The sequence below is a fragment of the Protopterus annectens genome, chromosome 16.part0 (genome assembly GCF_019279795.1).
Source record: "Protopterus annectens isolate FY-2018-M chromosome 16.part0, PAN1.0, whole genome shotgun sequence".
Classification (NCBI taxonomy): Eukaryota; Metazoa; Chordata; order Ceratodontiformes; family Protopteridae; genus Protopterus; species Protopterus annectens.
Genome location: NC_056750.1, coordinates 191,582,655 through 191,600,108, shown reverse-complemented (window position 1 = coordinate 191,600,108; position 17,454 = coordinate 191,582,655). Strand labels below are relative to the sequence as shown.

General features: G+C 38.5%; 1 protein-coding gene across 2 annotated transcripts in view; it reads right to left on the bottom strand.

The window, feature by feature from the left end:
* Positions 1 to 17,024, bottom strand: part of LOC122790299 (cadherin-24-like) — a 2,600,514-nt gene extending 2,583,490 nt beyond the window's left edge. For both annotated transcript variants that reach the window (XM_044057804.1, XM_044057803.1), the window contains exon 1: positions 16,547 to 17,024. The gene's annotated coding sequence lies outside the window, so the exon portion shown is untranslated. The remainder of the gene's footprint in view (positions 1 to 16,546) is intronic.
* Positions 17,025 to 17,454: the final 430 nt, after the last annotated feature.

Below are 17,454 nucleotides of genomic sequence, written 5' to 3'. Positions count from 1 at the left end.
TTAGTAAGAAGCTGAGATCCCTCATAAAATCCTCCAAAGCTAGTTACGAAAATAAAGTTGCCAAAGATTCCGAAGATAACCACAAAAGATTCTATAACTATGTCAAGAATCTAAATGGCAATGCTCAGATCTGCTCTGAGCTACAACAGAATGGCATTAAATATACTGATTCCATGGATATTGCCATTATCCTGGCAGATCGATTCAGTGCCAACTTCATCCCCCTCCCACCCCCTAAATGGCCCATCTCAATACTGGAAGATTGCCAAATTCCGGTAATAATGGCCACACAGGTAAAAAACACTCTCCAAAGCTAAGAATACAGCATCCATGGGACCAGATGACATCCCGGGCCATGTACTACATGAACTACAAAATGAACTGGCACCTCACCCAAGTGTCATGTTTAATCATACCCTCACCTCAGGCTTCGTGCCCACTGAGTGGCACACAGCTAGAGTTATCCCACTCCACAAGGGGGGATCCACCTTGGATCCTGGGAACTACCGCCCCATCAGTCTGATGAGCCTGATCTGCAAGGCCATGGAACATATTATCATGGAACTTATAAACAAAGACATTGGCAACCTTAAAACACTGGACCCCACCCAGTTTGGGTTCGTGAAGGGCCGATCTTGTCTCCTGAAGCTTAATGACTTCTTCGAATCAGTCTCCAGAGCCGTGGATGAGGGTAAGGCAGTCCACACAGCCTATCTGGACCTTGCCAAGGCCTTTGACACCATCCCCCCACTCTGGAATCAGAGATAAACTTACTAAGCTGGGCATTAATCCCTATGTCACTCAATGGGTTGCCAACTGGCTTCTGACAGAACCCACACTGTAAAAGTAGTTGACTCCAAATCCAGCTCCAGACAAGTGACAAGTGGAGTACCTCAGGGTTCAGTCCTGGGACCTCTCTTGTTTGGCATCTACTTCTCTGAAGTACAGGCCAGCACTAAGGGACTCTGGCTAACAAAGTTTGCAGATGACTGCAAACTGGGAGCCATTATTGAATCCCCAAATGATGTGGATACTCTACAAAAGGGCCTTACAGAAACAGATGCTTGGTGCCAGAGCCATGGGCTCAAGCTCAATGCCATGAAATGTATAGTTATCCCCTTTGGGAAAAAACATGTACCCATGAATTATCACATAGGTGGCAGTACACTAAACACTGAAAGTGTGATAAGAGACTTAGGGACACAGGTGGACAGTGGTCTCACCTTCAATAACCACATCGCCACAACAGTCAGGAAATACTTCTATGTGGCACACCTCATCACTAAGGGCTTTTCATCCAGAAAAAAGGAGGTCATTGTCCCACTGTACTTATCCCTCATTAGACCTATTATAGAATACAATGCCTCATTTGGTATGTACCTCTCAAGACATCTGCAACAACTGGAAAGGCTGCAGAAATACCTCACTAAAACAATCACAGGCCTAAAGCAGATGCCCTATGCTGACCACCTTAAAAAACTCCAGCTATACTCTGTCGCATATCGTCTACTCCGAGGTGATCTCTACTTAACATACAAGGCCATGTCAAACTCAGAGCTATTGGACATGCTACACTTAAAGAAATCGCAATTTCTCAGAGCCACAGACTCCAGGGATCTAAATCTTGTCATCACAATAAACAAAACATGCTGAAGGGATAGGTTCCTGACCCAGCGACTCCCCAGACTCTGGAATAGACTGCCCATACATGTCAAGCAGAGTGCCTCTTTGGCCCTCTTCAAAAGGAACCCTGATGATTGGATGGGAGAAAGGAAATTCACCCTGGGGATCATGTCAGTCGCCCTGCTAGACAGTGGTCCAGGGAAGTAAATAGTGTGGGAAGAAATAGCCAGGGAATTGTTATGGCTTGGCTTGTATAGGCCCTAGGGCCGATAGCCTTGTACCAACCTATGAATCTATAATGATAGAACAGTTTGTTCTATAGCATTTAAGCTGTGACCAGGATAATAAAATTTAATAAGGTTTATTTAGTGAAAAGACAATCTCTAAGCAGGTATAAACTTCTTTATTCTTCTATTTCACAGGTGAGCTCCTGAAGTGTACAAGAGGTTTTCAGCAGCCTGAACATCAAGTCTAGAGCTATCTCATGTGTCAGATCCCAGTGCGTGAAGGCCGACTCATACCCGTCTCAGATTCGTACGTGTTATCCAGACTAGTCTCTATAAGTTCCAGCTATTGGCTCATAGTGCTCTCTATCTGCATGAATGTTTATCTGTTGGAGAGGCGCAATAGTGATAAAAGCGGAGTTTGAACAACACAGTTCCCAGTGTAAATGCAACCATTTCCCTGACTGGGAGACTGTCTCTCCTTTCAAGAGATATGCAGATAATCTTCTTTCCCATCTTATTAATGTGGGTTAATTTTAGCCTCACCCCTGCCCTAACCCTAAACCTCCATCTTGCCTTCAAAAGTCCTTTCCATAACACTACCATTACATGAGACAGGCTCACACACACTCTCAAACACCCACACACATTCTTGCAAAATACCAGATCTATTCTCTTACTTAACTCTTCATCTAACCCTGACCTACAAACAACCACTCAAACCCTAATCTCTTTATCTAAACTTTACTCTATCCCTAACCTGCACTCACGCATACATACACAACATAATACAAAACCACTTGCCTGTTTCAGCAAACCAGACATTCAACACAATGGACACTGGGTGAAGCTAGTGTTTGCACAAAAGAAACTGCAGTTTAACCTGTTGGAAAAATGAATGCTTGCCAGAATTAACAGATTCCAGATAGATAGCTGTTTGTGTGTGTGTGTGTGTGTGTGTGTGTGTGTGTGTGTGTGTGTGTGTGTGTGTGTGTGTAAATATACAAGGAAAAACAGTGAAAGATACCAGGAAGTTTGAAGAACTCAACAGAGTTGAGGGTGCAGCAATCGTTTAAAAAATGGAAGTATGTGAAATCAAGTAAATATGAGTTAAACAAGAGAGAAAGCTGAAATTCAAATGCAGTCTGAAAAAGTCATATTTTTAATGACAGAGAAAATGGACGAATGTGGCAAGATTAATGAAATGCTGTGGGGTCATAAACAGATCCGATACTTATGACAGAATACTGCACATGCAACATGACTTGTGCCCCAAGGAATAGACAAACCTGAGGCCAACTGCATTCTACAACAAATATCTTTACAGGAAAATAAGTAGACAAGGCAACAAATGTCATCTGCTGCTCACAACATCTCTACTTCTGAATTACCACAGTCTTATATAAGAACATAATCACATAAAACTAAATATGTCATTCATAAAATCATTTTGACAAACCTTAATGTGAAAAATTATGCCAAATTCTGTACAAAAGAGAAGAACAAAATAGTATATGGAAATAAACTACACACAAAGAATGTCAATTTTAGGCTCATTTTGGGGTACTAGAAATTCAATGAACTTCTCAATTAAAAATAATTAATGAAAAAATGGAAATTTAACTATGATTCAGTTCTCATTTTTTATTGAGTCCTAAATTTTGTTAGGAACTGTTATCTTTTAACAAGTGTGAAACACAGATTAGTTAAGAACATCTGAGATGGATGCAAATTCATATATACTGATGCTGATGTTAGTGGAAATATTTAAAATAATCAAGGGAATGTTTAGAGTTTGCATTTTTCTTACTCTTTGTTTAATATATTATGAAGGCTGTGTAGGATAATTAAGTAAATGCTGCCATGATCCATGATGCACAGTCTGGATGTCTGTGGTAGTTGAAATGACCTTGGGAACTGCATAGCTTTGCAGATTACTTACAAAGTAGCAGACCCTAGATTAGAAAAGGGATTTCCAGAGAAATGCTAGGACTGGTTCTGCAACATTCAGCCTACATCATAAATGTACTGTTTGTGGGAACAAAAGGTCAAATTACAGTATCTAAGCTCATGAAGTGTGAATCAAGACAACATATTGCATGGCCAACATATGACAGTTTTTAAATCCTAACTCCATACAAATGTATTCCTCAAGAAATCTGTTCCAGTAGCAGTTTTTTCACTGTGAAATTGGTCAAAACCATCACCAAGAGGAAAAGAACAAGCACTTTACATGGTAGACCAATACCCTTCCATGTGCGGGATTGTACCCCAACATTTATTACTTCTGTGTTCTTACCCTTAGGCTTCTTTGCCTCTGAAGTAATGACATGGCAGAGCTTTGTCAATGCCTAAATAAATTCCATAGTCAAGAAACCATGCATTTCATAAGAACAGGAAATTATGCTTTATGAAATGATTGTTCTACCCACCAATAGTTACCATTACTTGTACTATTCCAGAGCACTAGACTGTGAAACAGTACTGTGAAATCTAGTTAATGGCATACATATACCTTTTGCTGGACTTACAATTATTTAGAAATGTTAAATGTAATTCCATAAATTAACCACCATGCTCCTCTGGCAGTATAGCAACAAACATTATCTGTATGGCCTCTTAATGAGCTTAATTTTGTATTCCTAGGTTTTATTCTGCAGCCTAATTTGCATGTTGCTTGACAAGGGACAAGTCACTTAACCAATGGTTATGTCTGGAAAAAGCACACCTGTGAACAATGCATATTACCCAGTCCCCAGCTCAGTATAAACATGGTCTCTTCTTCTACAGATCTTCTGTATGATTGAAATACCTTAACAAAGTGCTAGGCAGTTAAAGAGAATGAAAGAATGCACAGCACTGCCTGAAATTCCAAGTGTGTGTATGTATGTGTGTGTGCATGTCTGTGGGTATATCTGAGTGTGTGTGTGTGTGTGTGTGTCTACTCATGTGTATGTGTGTGTGGGTTTGTGTGTGTGTGTGTGTGTGTGTGTGTGTCTGCTCAAGTGTATGTGTGTGTGTGTGTGTGTGTGTGTGTGTGTGTGTGTGTGTGTGTGTGTGTGTGTGTGTGTGTGTGTGTGTGCGTGCGCGAGCGCTCACACATGTGTATGTATGTGTGTGTGTGTCTGCTCATGTGTATGTGTGTGTGGGCTTGTGTGTGTGTGTGTGTGTGTGTGTGTGTGTGTGTGTGTGCGTGTGTGTGTGTGTGTGTGTGTGTGTGTGGTTTCTTGGTTATTACATAATGAAACAGCATACAGTTTCACCTTTCTACACAAATGACTTGTAAGAGTTGAGCTGACAGTTTGTTACAGTTTGCAGTTTATAAAAGTATCTTTGAAACGGTGATAGAGTGCATGCTGACAATCATCTCCAAGTTTTAAATAAAAACCTGCGCAGACTGAATGGTATGTAGAAGAAATGTACTATGACCTGGTACAGGTTGTAAATTCTGGCTCATTCTTACAGGTTAAAGCCCCCCACCAGGAATGTCAAATGTGGCAGGATACAGAATGGGATGCAATTGTATGATCCTCACATCACCTGAGATGTGTCCTAATAATGGTCCCTCTAAACATAGATGATATACGTTATGACTGAAAAAGTTGCAACCACCTTTACTGGTTAATAAAATGAATAACTAAAATAAAACATTTGTGTGTTCCAAACACTATCTGTATTAACTGCCTAGCCCTTGTGGAAGGAGGAATATTATTTTTCTGCATTGCATGAATGCCAGGCAGAAGTAAGAGTAATTTGTAAATGACATTGTAAAGCATAATTGCAAAGCTTTGATTGCTTCCTGTGATACAATCCAGGACAACTATTACAGAGACAGAGATACATTTTGTTTACTGCTAGTAATACATCTATTACAGTCATGGTGTGTTCTTTGGGAGGCTATACAACTTACATTTTCCATCTGTAATGAATGTATTCCATAGTCAGACTTTAATGCAAGTTCACATAAATGAAAAAAAAACACAATGTAATGAATGAGACATTATATAGTTCCTTTCCACACTGCTGTCTTAATAGTTATATTTTCAGCAACTAACTGAGACTCACCCCCCCCCCAGATAGTATTAAGGACTCTTGCGTCATGACACTCCGCAATCAGTCAGCTGCTATATATAACTCATGTTGTAAGTAGAGTAATCATTTGATTCCACAGTGCCAGTTTAGTTACAATGACAAAAAGTTAGCTAGTTGATAGAGTGAGCAAGGCTATATCTCCAGAAAAAGTCTAATCTATTATTGTGTGGTATAAAGTCTGGAGTCTTTTTGGACTTGTGTCCATGTGATGCTCTTTCATTCCATTACATTGTTCTTTTGGGAGCATGTAAGTAGAGTGGGCAGTCTTTTAGCAAGTGCCAGTTTTATGAAGCAAACTCACTAAAAGACACTTTCAGCACCTGTGGAGTACGCTCTTTATCCCACTGTGGCATGACCATGGATTAGCTTACTATTAAGTCCAGGGGGGGAGGTGGCAGAGTCTTTCAGTTAGGTGGATCTTTTTTGGTCTATTTTTCTGTCATGCTGCTGACCATCAGAGGACATTAATACTCATCCTTAATCTTTAGGTCTACATACCCATCCTCACCTTCTCTGGACTCAACCTAATCTAATTAAGGCTGGGGCAGATGAGAAGACTGAAGTGTCCTGAAACTGTTTCATATTGTTGCCATAGGGATTTTCTATGTTATGCTTTACTTCCAGTTTTTCTCTTCATGCTCATCTGTTAACATCTGATGGGGACATGCTGGCATATCTTCCCAACTCTGCAGTGAATCAGTCAGTGTTCTCCACTGTTCCCCATGAAGTACAATGCCCCCTTTTGTGTCCCCAGTCTTTACCAGGGTTTGCATATGAGAAGCATCCTGCCCCCCCATGCACGGATAGGGATACCATCCTTCATTACCAATGCATCAGACACCTGAACCACTAACCGTACCAAAGTCATCTGGGCCATATACTGGGCTTTATCCTTCTATGCCATGCCATAGGCTGGAACAGGCTGAAATGAGCACTAATGTACTGGCACAAATTCATTCCATCCCACTTAAAGAAACAATATATGGCTTCAAGAAACAGCACTTGTAATTAATTAGGATTGATTGTGACACATTTTTCAGAATTCCACACAGCAAATACACAACCTTGAAATAATGTGCAATCAATAAGCCCATTTCCTCAGATTTAGACAACTAGATGATGACAATGAATATCACAAACTTCTACAGGTTCAGTTCCATGATTAGCATACACGTATACAGTTTATACTAACACATGCACCTATCCTGTGGGTCTGTACCCCCATACGTAGCAATTCTGTCTCACAAGTTGCTGTTGTTGTTGATGAAGAATGATTCCCCTTATGAATTTACATCAGCTTTTTGGCCAAACTGGAGTTAATGGGTGTTTCAATAGTTTGTTGCTCAATCTGGCAATGTTTTCAGGCATCAAGCATCTGAATGAATAATCCACTAAAAATATTACTGACCCCCCCTCCCATTTACAACTCCCTGAGATATTTCCCAGCTTTCACATCTTTCATAGTCTAGATGATAATATATACATAAATTGGAAACAGATTATATTTTAGAGACCACTCAAGTCATATGACTTCATATACATGCTTCAGGACTAAGCATGCCACATAATCTGGCCAAAGTTTTTATTTCATCCCTGAAAATGTGTTCACATTTAGTGATTTCTAAATCTGATAAACAACTTCACACATATGTTCAAAGATATGTCACCTTTCACAAGTCCTTAAGCTAATGCAGTGCCATATTATTCAGGCAATTTTAATTAATTTACATCACAGCAGCTGTAATAAAAAATAGAGGCCATGTCACATTACATATTTAGGCATAAATCCAAGCCTTCAGAGTGCATTGTGTTCTCTGAGAAATAAGCAGAAAATCAGAAAGCCTGTCAGTAGTACAATGTTGTAAAGTTGGTTTATTGACAGCTGATTGGTATATCACTGGATTTCTTTCTACGTCACACTGCCAACATTTACATATTTACAACACTTATAATGGTAGTGTTTTTGCCACTAAGTATTATACAGTAAAGTTAAAAGAAACACTGCCTAAATGAGCAGCTTTAGGCTATGGCTTTTTCCTTAAATAGTTAAACTGCATTAGCTCTTGGCAAGTTACGTTCCTTCAGGCATTTACCAGCTTAGATGCTGCAGTCTAATACATTCCATACTTTATAAAGAAAAAGTGGCTGGTAGTCCACAAAGCTGAATGCTATTCTTACAAGTGGCCTTGATGCTTTAATAGTTGCACAGTTAGAGATCTAATACAAAAACGCATGCAGACTCACACCTAGAATGATCATCTATCTGGACATTAGACAGATTTCTTGCTGAATGCAATATAAAATATTTAGCTTTCTTACACTGTGGATTCCAATTTAGTGCTGTATTGATCCAAGGAAATGACACTGGAAGCAACCATGTGTGGAATAGAAAGCAAAAATTAAAGAAAAATTACACAGAAGTTGGGGTGATAGTAGGAATTAAACTGAAAAGGAAGAGAATGAAAAAAATAAACAGAAACAATTGTATATAAAAATAAATGCATACAATTGTCATCATTATAATTTTATTTTATTTCATTTATGTGTGAGCCATTTAAGACCACTAGGGACATGTCTTTTCTTAAGGACAATCTGGGCATACTATCTGCTTAAATGAATTTTTCCAGCTTTGCAAGTAGAGGCTAAAACGGAATACTGAGGCAATGTTACGGTTACCACACACTATAGACCCACATAGTACCATCACATCCTCAAATCATGCACATAAACACACAAGACAAACTACATACCCTCGGATGAAAAAAAAAAACCAAAACAGAGAGGCCACCAAAGCAGACAACCATACAACCCACACCTCAGAACACAACACCTGCAACACATATCAAGACCACAGGAATTTGCAGTGTAAGCTTTAATTCTAAGATGCACCAAAAGTTGTTTTATATTCCTTAAAACTGTTCAGCCTTATATTCCTTTGGTCCTTGTGACACCAGGGAAATACTGCCAATCCAGCTATCTGGAAATTTGTAAATAATTATACGTCACTTGAAAATGTTAATATGATTTATATAGAAATGTGACACTGCCAGCCAAACTATCTGGAATTTTGTAAATAGTCATGTGCCATTTGTGAGTATTAATATGATCCATATGCTTGTCTTAGAAATGTAAGAGAACTAAATGCTGTGTGTATATTAAACTACTGGTGCAGAAGTGTGTGTTGAACGTTATGTTTTGTACTAAGCTTCAAGAGTGTAACCACAGTGTACCCTACTGGAAAAGAACAGAAATGTTTATAAACTATATACCTGTGCAAATGTATGTTGTAATAGTCTAAGCTGGAACATACAGAGTTAACTTGCAAACCTTCAAGAAAATAAGTTGAAAATTGAAGAGCTTTACGTTGTGCTATAAAACTAAGTTTATGGGGCAAGAAGACAAGATGTCTAGAGCTAGACGTTTCTTACTATTGTCTTGGAGAGAAGTAATTACTAGGTCTAAAATGTTTTACAACTTCCAGTTCTGAGCAAACATCTGAGAGATAGGTATTTTACACACAGAAATGTTTCATTTTGTTAAGTTTCTGTTAGCCTGGGAACTGAAGGAAGATGATAAAGAGTAATGTCATCTAAGCTAACCCAGCAGTATTGTTCTGATATTAATTTGGGAACTCTCTCAGAGTCTGAATTTTGTATCTTGTCTTGGACATAGAAACACTCATTATCAGCATTACATTTGCCATGCTCTGTAAGTAAGATTTAGGCATAGTATCTTTCAGATATAGATAGTGCGTGAATGGGTGTACCTTCATTGAAGGTTATGAGTCAGAGCTGGCAACTCGGCATGTACAAATCTACTGCCAATCATTAGTGGACTGGAGTTCAGCTGTGGCGACCCCTAACCGGGAAAAGCCGAAAGACACAACAACAACAACATCTTTCAGATATAGATAGGAATATAGTAAAGATTAGTTTAGATGTTTTCTGTATTTGAGACTGTCCTGTAATGTTTTAAAATATTTCCTGTGAATCTGAACTCTCTAGTTACTGTGTTGTTAGAATATTGTCTTGTTATTTTATTATTTATTAGTAAATATATTTAAACCTTTTAGTCGTGGCTGTTTTGTTTACAGATATTTAAGGTCTTAGCGTACTTGCATATGTATTTGGTGACACTGTACAGGCCACTCAAATAGCCTTGCAAGTCACCATTTGGATATTAGTAACATTACACAGTAGGATTGGTCACCCTTTGTAAGGGCCGTTATAGTAGCTGACAAGTAAGGGTGGCTGGTGGTAGCTGGTACTACTTTACAGTCTGGGCAGAAGAGGGAAGGGTAGTAAACCTGTGCCAGGCGTGTGTGTGTGTGTGTGTGTGTGTGTGTGTGTGTGTGTGTGTGTGTGTGTCTGTGTGCATGTATGTGCTTGTATATCAATCAAATCTCAGTGTGTGTTGTCAGCTACTAGGGTAGGGACACGAAGCACTGGTTGGACACAGAGGGTGCTGGAGGTCTTAGCTTGGCCACTTGGCTGAGATCTGATCCATATTGCTATGCCAGTGGGGAGTCTTATTGGGGATCTGGAGAAAGAGAGAGAAACCAGCCCCAGACTGACTGTGATCTCTGTGTGATGTTAAGGGAAATTGTACTTTACTACATGTGTACTTGTCATCCTCCAAATGTGTACATCCCTTACTGGTGCTAGTGGTGAGGATTGAGGCTCCTTGATTACTGGGCCAGTGTGTCACAGTCCTTATTTAAATTCTAAAGGAATATTCTGTATGCTGTGACAGGAATATTTAAATTAATTGCTGTTTTTCTTTATCAGTTTTATAAAAGTTTGAAAGAGGAATATAAAAGATAAATAAACTGAATGGTACATCAAGAAACAAAAAGGAAAGACGATGACACAGACATAAGAATGTAGTCCAGAGAATAGCAATTAGTAAATAAGTAGAAACAGATTAAAAAAGCAATAATAGACTGTTCTGAAGGTAGCACAAAAAGAACCACGTACACAGTTTACATAAGAAGTCATAGAATAAAAGCTGGGGATGCAGAAAATAAAATAAAACAGAAGTACACGTTTTTTATGTAAACCACATACAAACAATAGTGATGTATTCATTAAGAAAGAGAAACAGTGGTATGCAGCAAGTTTAAAAGTAAGAGAGAGAGTGAGAGAAACAGACAGACAAAGGCATAGGATAGCAAAAAGCTTTCTTTATGTTTTAGCCTGTGTTCATATACTAATGGTCCCTGCACCTATATACAATGCCTACTATGCCGTTGATTCAAAACATTATATGTTTTATCATGGTAGTAAGGAGAAGTATCCAGTTGTCTAAAGTACAGCATTTGTACTATCTGATTGTGCCTTTAAAGTTTTAAACCTTTGACTAAACAGCATTGGTATCTGGCAATACCATTATGCAATATTTTCAGATATAGTAATATGTGATCCAGTAAATAAAATGCTAACGAAATAAGTAGTAACTTCAAAAACTACTATTGGGTAGCACCCACTTCTGATACAGTGGACACCATTCCTTAAGGACTCACTGTGGATCTAGTGCATACCTGTTGTCAGTTGTTGAACAGTAAGCTGTTGTGTCTTAAAACAGAGATAAAATGTTCCACATAGACCATTTGAAGCTGTACTTACAAGTGCCAAAAGGGTGCTAAGGGTATTATAGAATTTCATAGGTTCGCAGGTAGGTACTAGGCTATTGGCTCTAGGGCCTATATAAGCCTAGGCAAAAAGGTACCCTGGCTTTTGCCACCCATGAAAATTATGTTCCTGTGCCGCTGTCAAGCAGAGCCACAGAGGTGATCCCCAGGGTGAATTTCCTATTTCCCATCCAATCATCAAGATTTTTCTTGAAGAGTGCTAAAGAGGAGCTTTGTCCGATATAGATAGGTAGTTTGTTGCAGAGTATGGGAAGTCTCTGGGACAGGAACCTATCCCTCCAGAATGTTCTGTTTATTGTGGGGACAAGGTTTAGGTCCCTAGAGAATGTAGCCCAGATGGATTGGGATTTCTTTAAATGGAGTATGTCCAACAGCTCTGGGTTTGACATAGCTTTGTATGTTAGGCAGATCTCGCCTCTGAGTAGGCGATATGCAACGTTGTAAAGCTGGAGTTTTTTGAGACAGTCTGTGTAGGACATCTGTTTGAGGCTGGTAACCCTCTGTGAGGTATTTCTGTGTCCTTTCCAGTTGTTGTAGATGTCTTGTGAAGTACATACCAAAAGGAGCATTGTACTCTATAATGGTTCTAATGAGTGATGAGTAGAGGGGAACAATAATCTCTTTTTTCCTGGATGAGAAACCTTTTGTGATGGTGTGCCACGTAGAAGGATTTCCCGACTACTGCAGCAATGTGATTACCAAGGAGAGACTTTATTAGAAACAAATGCATTTCTTTGTGCTAACTATCAGTGCTTCTCCATTAACTCATTAATACCTGTTGGCAGTCAGTCAATGAGGTGTCACATTCCTGACTACTAGAAGGATGAAATTTTAATTTTTTTTTTTTTTTTTTTTTAACCTTAGCTGTTCAGTTAAAATAATTTACTCATACATAAGCAATGAACTGGTGGCACTGAATACTAAAATCTACAACAAACTTAGTTCCATGATAAAGTTACTGTCTGCCTTTCAAAAACTGTAGGCTTCAATGTAACCAGGCAGTATGCAGAAATACCAGACCATGCATGAAGCAGCAGACAGCATGGCTGACACTTTAGTAATGAATGACTTACTGATGACACGGTAAGAACTTCACCACAAGGAGGCTTGTAGCAGCCCCTGCTTGAGTTCACCCTCTGCAGCAGAAAAGCTTCCTTCAGCTACCTCGAGACCACCGATATAGTGCATAAACAACCATCATGGTCACAATGACTCCAGAATCACAGTGTCTGATATTTTAATTTATTGCTGAATTCCACAGACAACATCCCTTATATAGAGCAGCCCTGACTAAGCAAATTTGTTTCAGAGCAGTTATCAACCAGAAATCATCACAGATTTACATAGCTACACAGACACTGCAATAACCGAGACCAGCTACGTAGTAAACAGCAGAGCAAATAATGAGATGAGATATTTGATTACGCAGATTTATGTCTGGGACTATCATGTATCATACACCTTACACAGTGCTTCCTTATGAATATTACCATGTTACAGGTATTTATATTATAAGAGTAGTACGTGATACAGCATGGCAGCATTTCATACTAAAATACAAATCATTTATATATCAGTGCAGGAGGGAGCAAATCCAATGACTTAGATGAGCTGTGTCACATCACAAAGATGATGTGTAGTATTTATTTTCTAATTCTTGTCTTTGGTTAATATTGTAGCTTTACAGACTACATTTAGACAGGACATAAAGCAGATCTATAAAAATACTGCTGATTGAGGCTAAACCCAGTCTAGAACCCCAGTCTTCTGCAGCTAGTATTGTTTTGCCATTGCTACTGGTATACCTCAAAAACTGATAGAGGCAGCATGATTATAATTATTGTCTTTCATGGAAGGCTTTGTTTCACTATAATGTGCCTGGCAATGTAATTCTCAAAAACCTTTCAGAATCATAGCACCACTTACTTTTTTATTCCGCAGGAAAAAAAAAACTTTTAAAGCTGTATTGCAGAAATAAACTTTCATGACAAAGCTGTTACGACTGAAGTCTACCACTCTAAGTTGCATTCGACACAGTGAAATATATAATAGAATGTTGGGGATCGTATTGGCCATGAACAGAGTGCAGTATTCATTGCTCCTTGAAATGCATGAGATGACAAGATCTGAACTGATAAATCATCTGAGAAATAACTAAGGTCAGTGGTGGATCAGCATTTCTGCCCCATTACAAAAAGCTTAAGACCTGAACATGGGTGATGTTTGTCCAAATCTCTTAACTGGTTATGAAATGCAGGGCAATTAACATCAGAAAGCCATTTTCTCCGGAACTATAAGGCAATTTGCAAAGATTTTTTGTTTAAGCCACATACTTTTCAAAAATAATTCAGACGTTATCATGAGCAAGCAATTCTTTAGGGTTAGTGCTTCATAACTTTCAGTGCAAAATACATCTGTATCAGTTAGTCTAATCTCTAAAACAACTCTGTCTTTGTGATCAGGAAAAGAAAGACTAGCAAACGTAACAGTTATCAATATGGGAACTGATAATTCTCATCTTCTGTAGGATAGAGCTCAGCATTCTAATATTTAACCCACCAAGAACATTCAGCACTGGCACCAGTCAGAACATTGTAAGAAAACCTCAGAATCACTTTAGAGCAAGGATCCATACAGTAAAATGCATTAGCACAGCTTATCCATTAAAAAAGGAACAAATAACGGCACACCAGAAATGATTCGGAGATTGGCTTCACTCACATATAGCATTAGGAAATCTATGCTTTCAGAGTTGCTTACTATGACATTTTTTAATACTACCAAGACATCATTTAAAAGCATTCAGGACCCCATAAAATCAGGTCAGCATGCTCTGATGGCTAAGAAAAGATGCAGAAATGTTCAATTGTTAGTTAGGTCAAACTAAAATATTCAGCATTATATATTAACATTATTTTTTGCAAGCTTTTTTTATTCTCATATTACCCTACAGTTAAACGATTTATGTTCTGTAACTATACATTTATGTTCTGTAACTATACATCCACCAAAATACAGCTAAGCATTAATTACATTCTACTTAACAGCTGTAAACCTGTCCACTGTGCCAAAGAACTCCAGATAAAATGGACTAATATCCTAGGACAACATAACAGTAATTCTCGTTCAAACCCATAATATGAAAGAACTTTCTCATGATCCAAGAATCATACTCTGCTTACAGTAGTCTCAAAGAAAATTATTTCTTACTATATCAGATTATCCTGTATTTATGATTAATTACCCTGGTTGTGCCTATTTTTGCCTCGTTACAAAACATCTGTATCTGTTTAACCTTAGGTAAAAAGTCACTTCCACACAGATGTGCAAATGAAACCTCACTGTATGTTAAAATGTATAGTAGTACACAAGCAATACTAGAGTTTTGCAGACTTGGTACAACACTTACTGTTGACATTTGTGTCACTTTAAAATACTGCGGTTACTCTAGTCACTTATAAATGAAGCATCCATCCCACTAACATGTGCTGCTTCAATTAATGGATTAAAAGTCATGAGGAAACAGTCAACATCAAATGTTGCACATAATTAGTAGAGTAATCATAAAATTGCTCACCACAGCTCTAGTGACCATGAAATCATTTGCAAATGCTATCAACAGTCCTGCCATGAACGTAGCTGCAGCTGATATGGTCAAACTGCAAAAGTATATGAGCTGAACCACTGTCCTTGCTGTCTTATGAAATGCTTTGAAATGCCCAGTTGTTATCAGCTAAATATCATTGCCATACCCTAATAATAAAAATGTCCTTCAAATCATAATAAAAAGTATGGACACTGCTAGGACATGTACTGATGAACTGAGACCCCAGATTATTTGTTAATGCTTATGCAGACTGGATGTTTCCAGAGTTATTACCTTGATTAATAGTTTCCTCTTCCCACATGCTCAAGTCAGACTGGAAAAATGCTGCTTTGAGAAATGATTTGTTAATGTTTCCCGATTTACAAACTGCAGTGCAGAATAACCCCCAAATAATAAAGAAGTATTTTAAGGTAGACTTCCTTCTGAAAAAGTCAAACATCAGTTTCCTAGCTGATGCAGTTATTATGAGGTGGGGGTGGGGAAAACATTCTTTATGTTGCTCTGAGGTCGGGCTCTGCACTTAATTTACTACTGAACATGGATCAGTGTTCTGGCATGGAAAAGAAACGGGATAGGGACATGGGTAATTACAGTATCGGGAATCCTCGGAAACTTTGAATGCCAAATGTAATCTCTTCTGCCCTAACAAAATTGCACCTGCTAATCTCTTAAAACATCCTAATCTTTTGTCAAGCAGAATTGCGAAGTGAAAGAGACTTAAGTGACATGTTTACTTTCATACAATGGTAATCTTCTACATATAAGGAAGTGACATTTTAAGTATATAATGAAACCATATTCACTATGTAAGACTCCCAACCCCATCAAAATGTAGCACATTGCAATAGTTAGTCAAGCAGCAGCTTCTGTTTTGTTTTTTGTTTGCCCTTAAACACTGAAATAACTACAAGGGGATATTCAGATTTACAAACCTGATGCATGTAACTTGGTTCCTTTCATATAAAGTGCATTTCTGTATACAGCAAAGAAACCTCTCAAGGTATTTCAATATCTGGCAAAAAAAAAAAAACCTTCTCAGCATGCCTACACAGAGTTCTGTGACTTGAAAGGCACATTCTACTACTGGATTTCTTATTTATGTTATACAATTCGATGCATGTGAGTTTATGTCTGTACATTTCTATTTTGCTATCTTACACTTTCTGTACGTTTATAACTCCTCTACCGTCAGAAATGAGGAATTAAAAAAATAGTTTCTTCTGAGAATATTTTATTATTAACAGATGCAAATATAATAATGGAACACACACACACACACACACACACACACACACACACACACACACACACACACACATATATATGTATATATTTTAGGTTGATTTTTACCTGGTCTGAGCAATCTCCATGGAAATTTGGTGGAAAACAAATTCTTCTTTTCCAAAAGTACTTGCTGACGTGCAGGTGAGCTAGATTCTTTCCCCCAATTATAAAAGGAACCACAAGAAAAGAGAAGAAGATGTAAATTAACAGAGGGAACAGCTTAGACCTTTTCGGGGGAAAAATATATATAGGGAAAAACAAGAATCCCAAATTTGGAGAGGGGGACAAGCAGAAGAGAAATCTGCTATGCTGTCAAAGCTGCTGCTTTCCCATCTCTTTATTTCTGCGGCTGAGATTATGTTGGGAAGGTATAAAACAGCTGTTCCTATCAGAGAAAGCCCCGCTCTGCAGAAAAAAATCAGACACACTCACATAGGAGAGAGAAAGACAGAGAGATTTTAGAGGCTGCTGTGGAGGGTGTGGGGGAGGGGCGGAAGAGCAGCTCTCTGCCTGCCAGTCAGTACGTACTCTGAGCTACTGAAGTCGCATCGCTCATGAGACGAACAATTTCATGACTGTGGCATCATCAATAAAAAAAGAAATGTTACCCAAAGGGCTGCTTTATGTAGTCTGTGGGGATGTCGAAGTGATGAACATCTGGCAGAAGAAGATTATTACAAGCGAGTCCTGCAAAGGAATGACACAGAGAAATAACCAGAGTGACTGCCTGTCCAATTTAATGTAGCAGACAACACTTTTTCTTTTTCACTTTGTACAGTTGTATTAATTTACTCATTTTGTCTGAAGATACTTTTGTACACTCATTTTAATCTCCATCCTCTGTTCTGCTAGACAGAATGAGCAAATGTACAGTTAATGGACTTCTCTTGATTGCTCCCAGTGAAGCAAGTGCCGTATCTATCATTCCATCAAGTCAGAGAGGGAGAAATGTTTGTGTGTGTGTGTCAACAGGT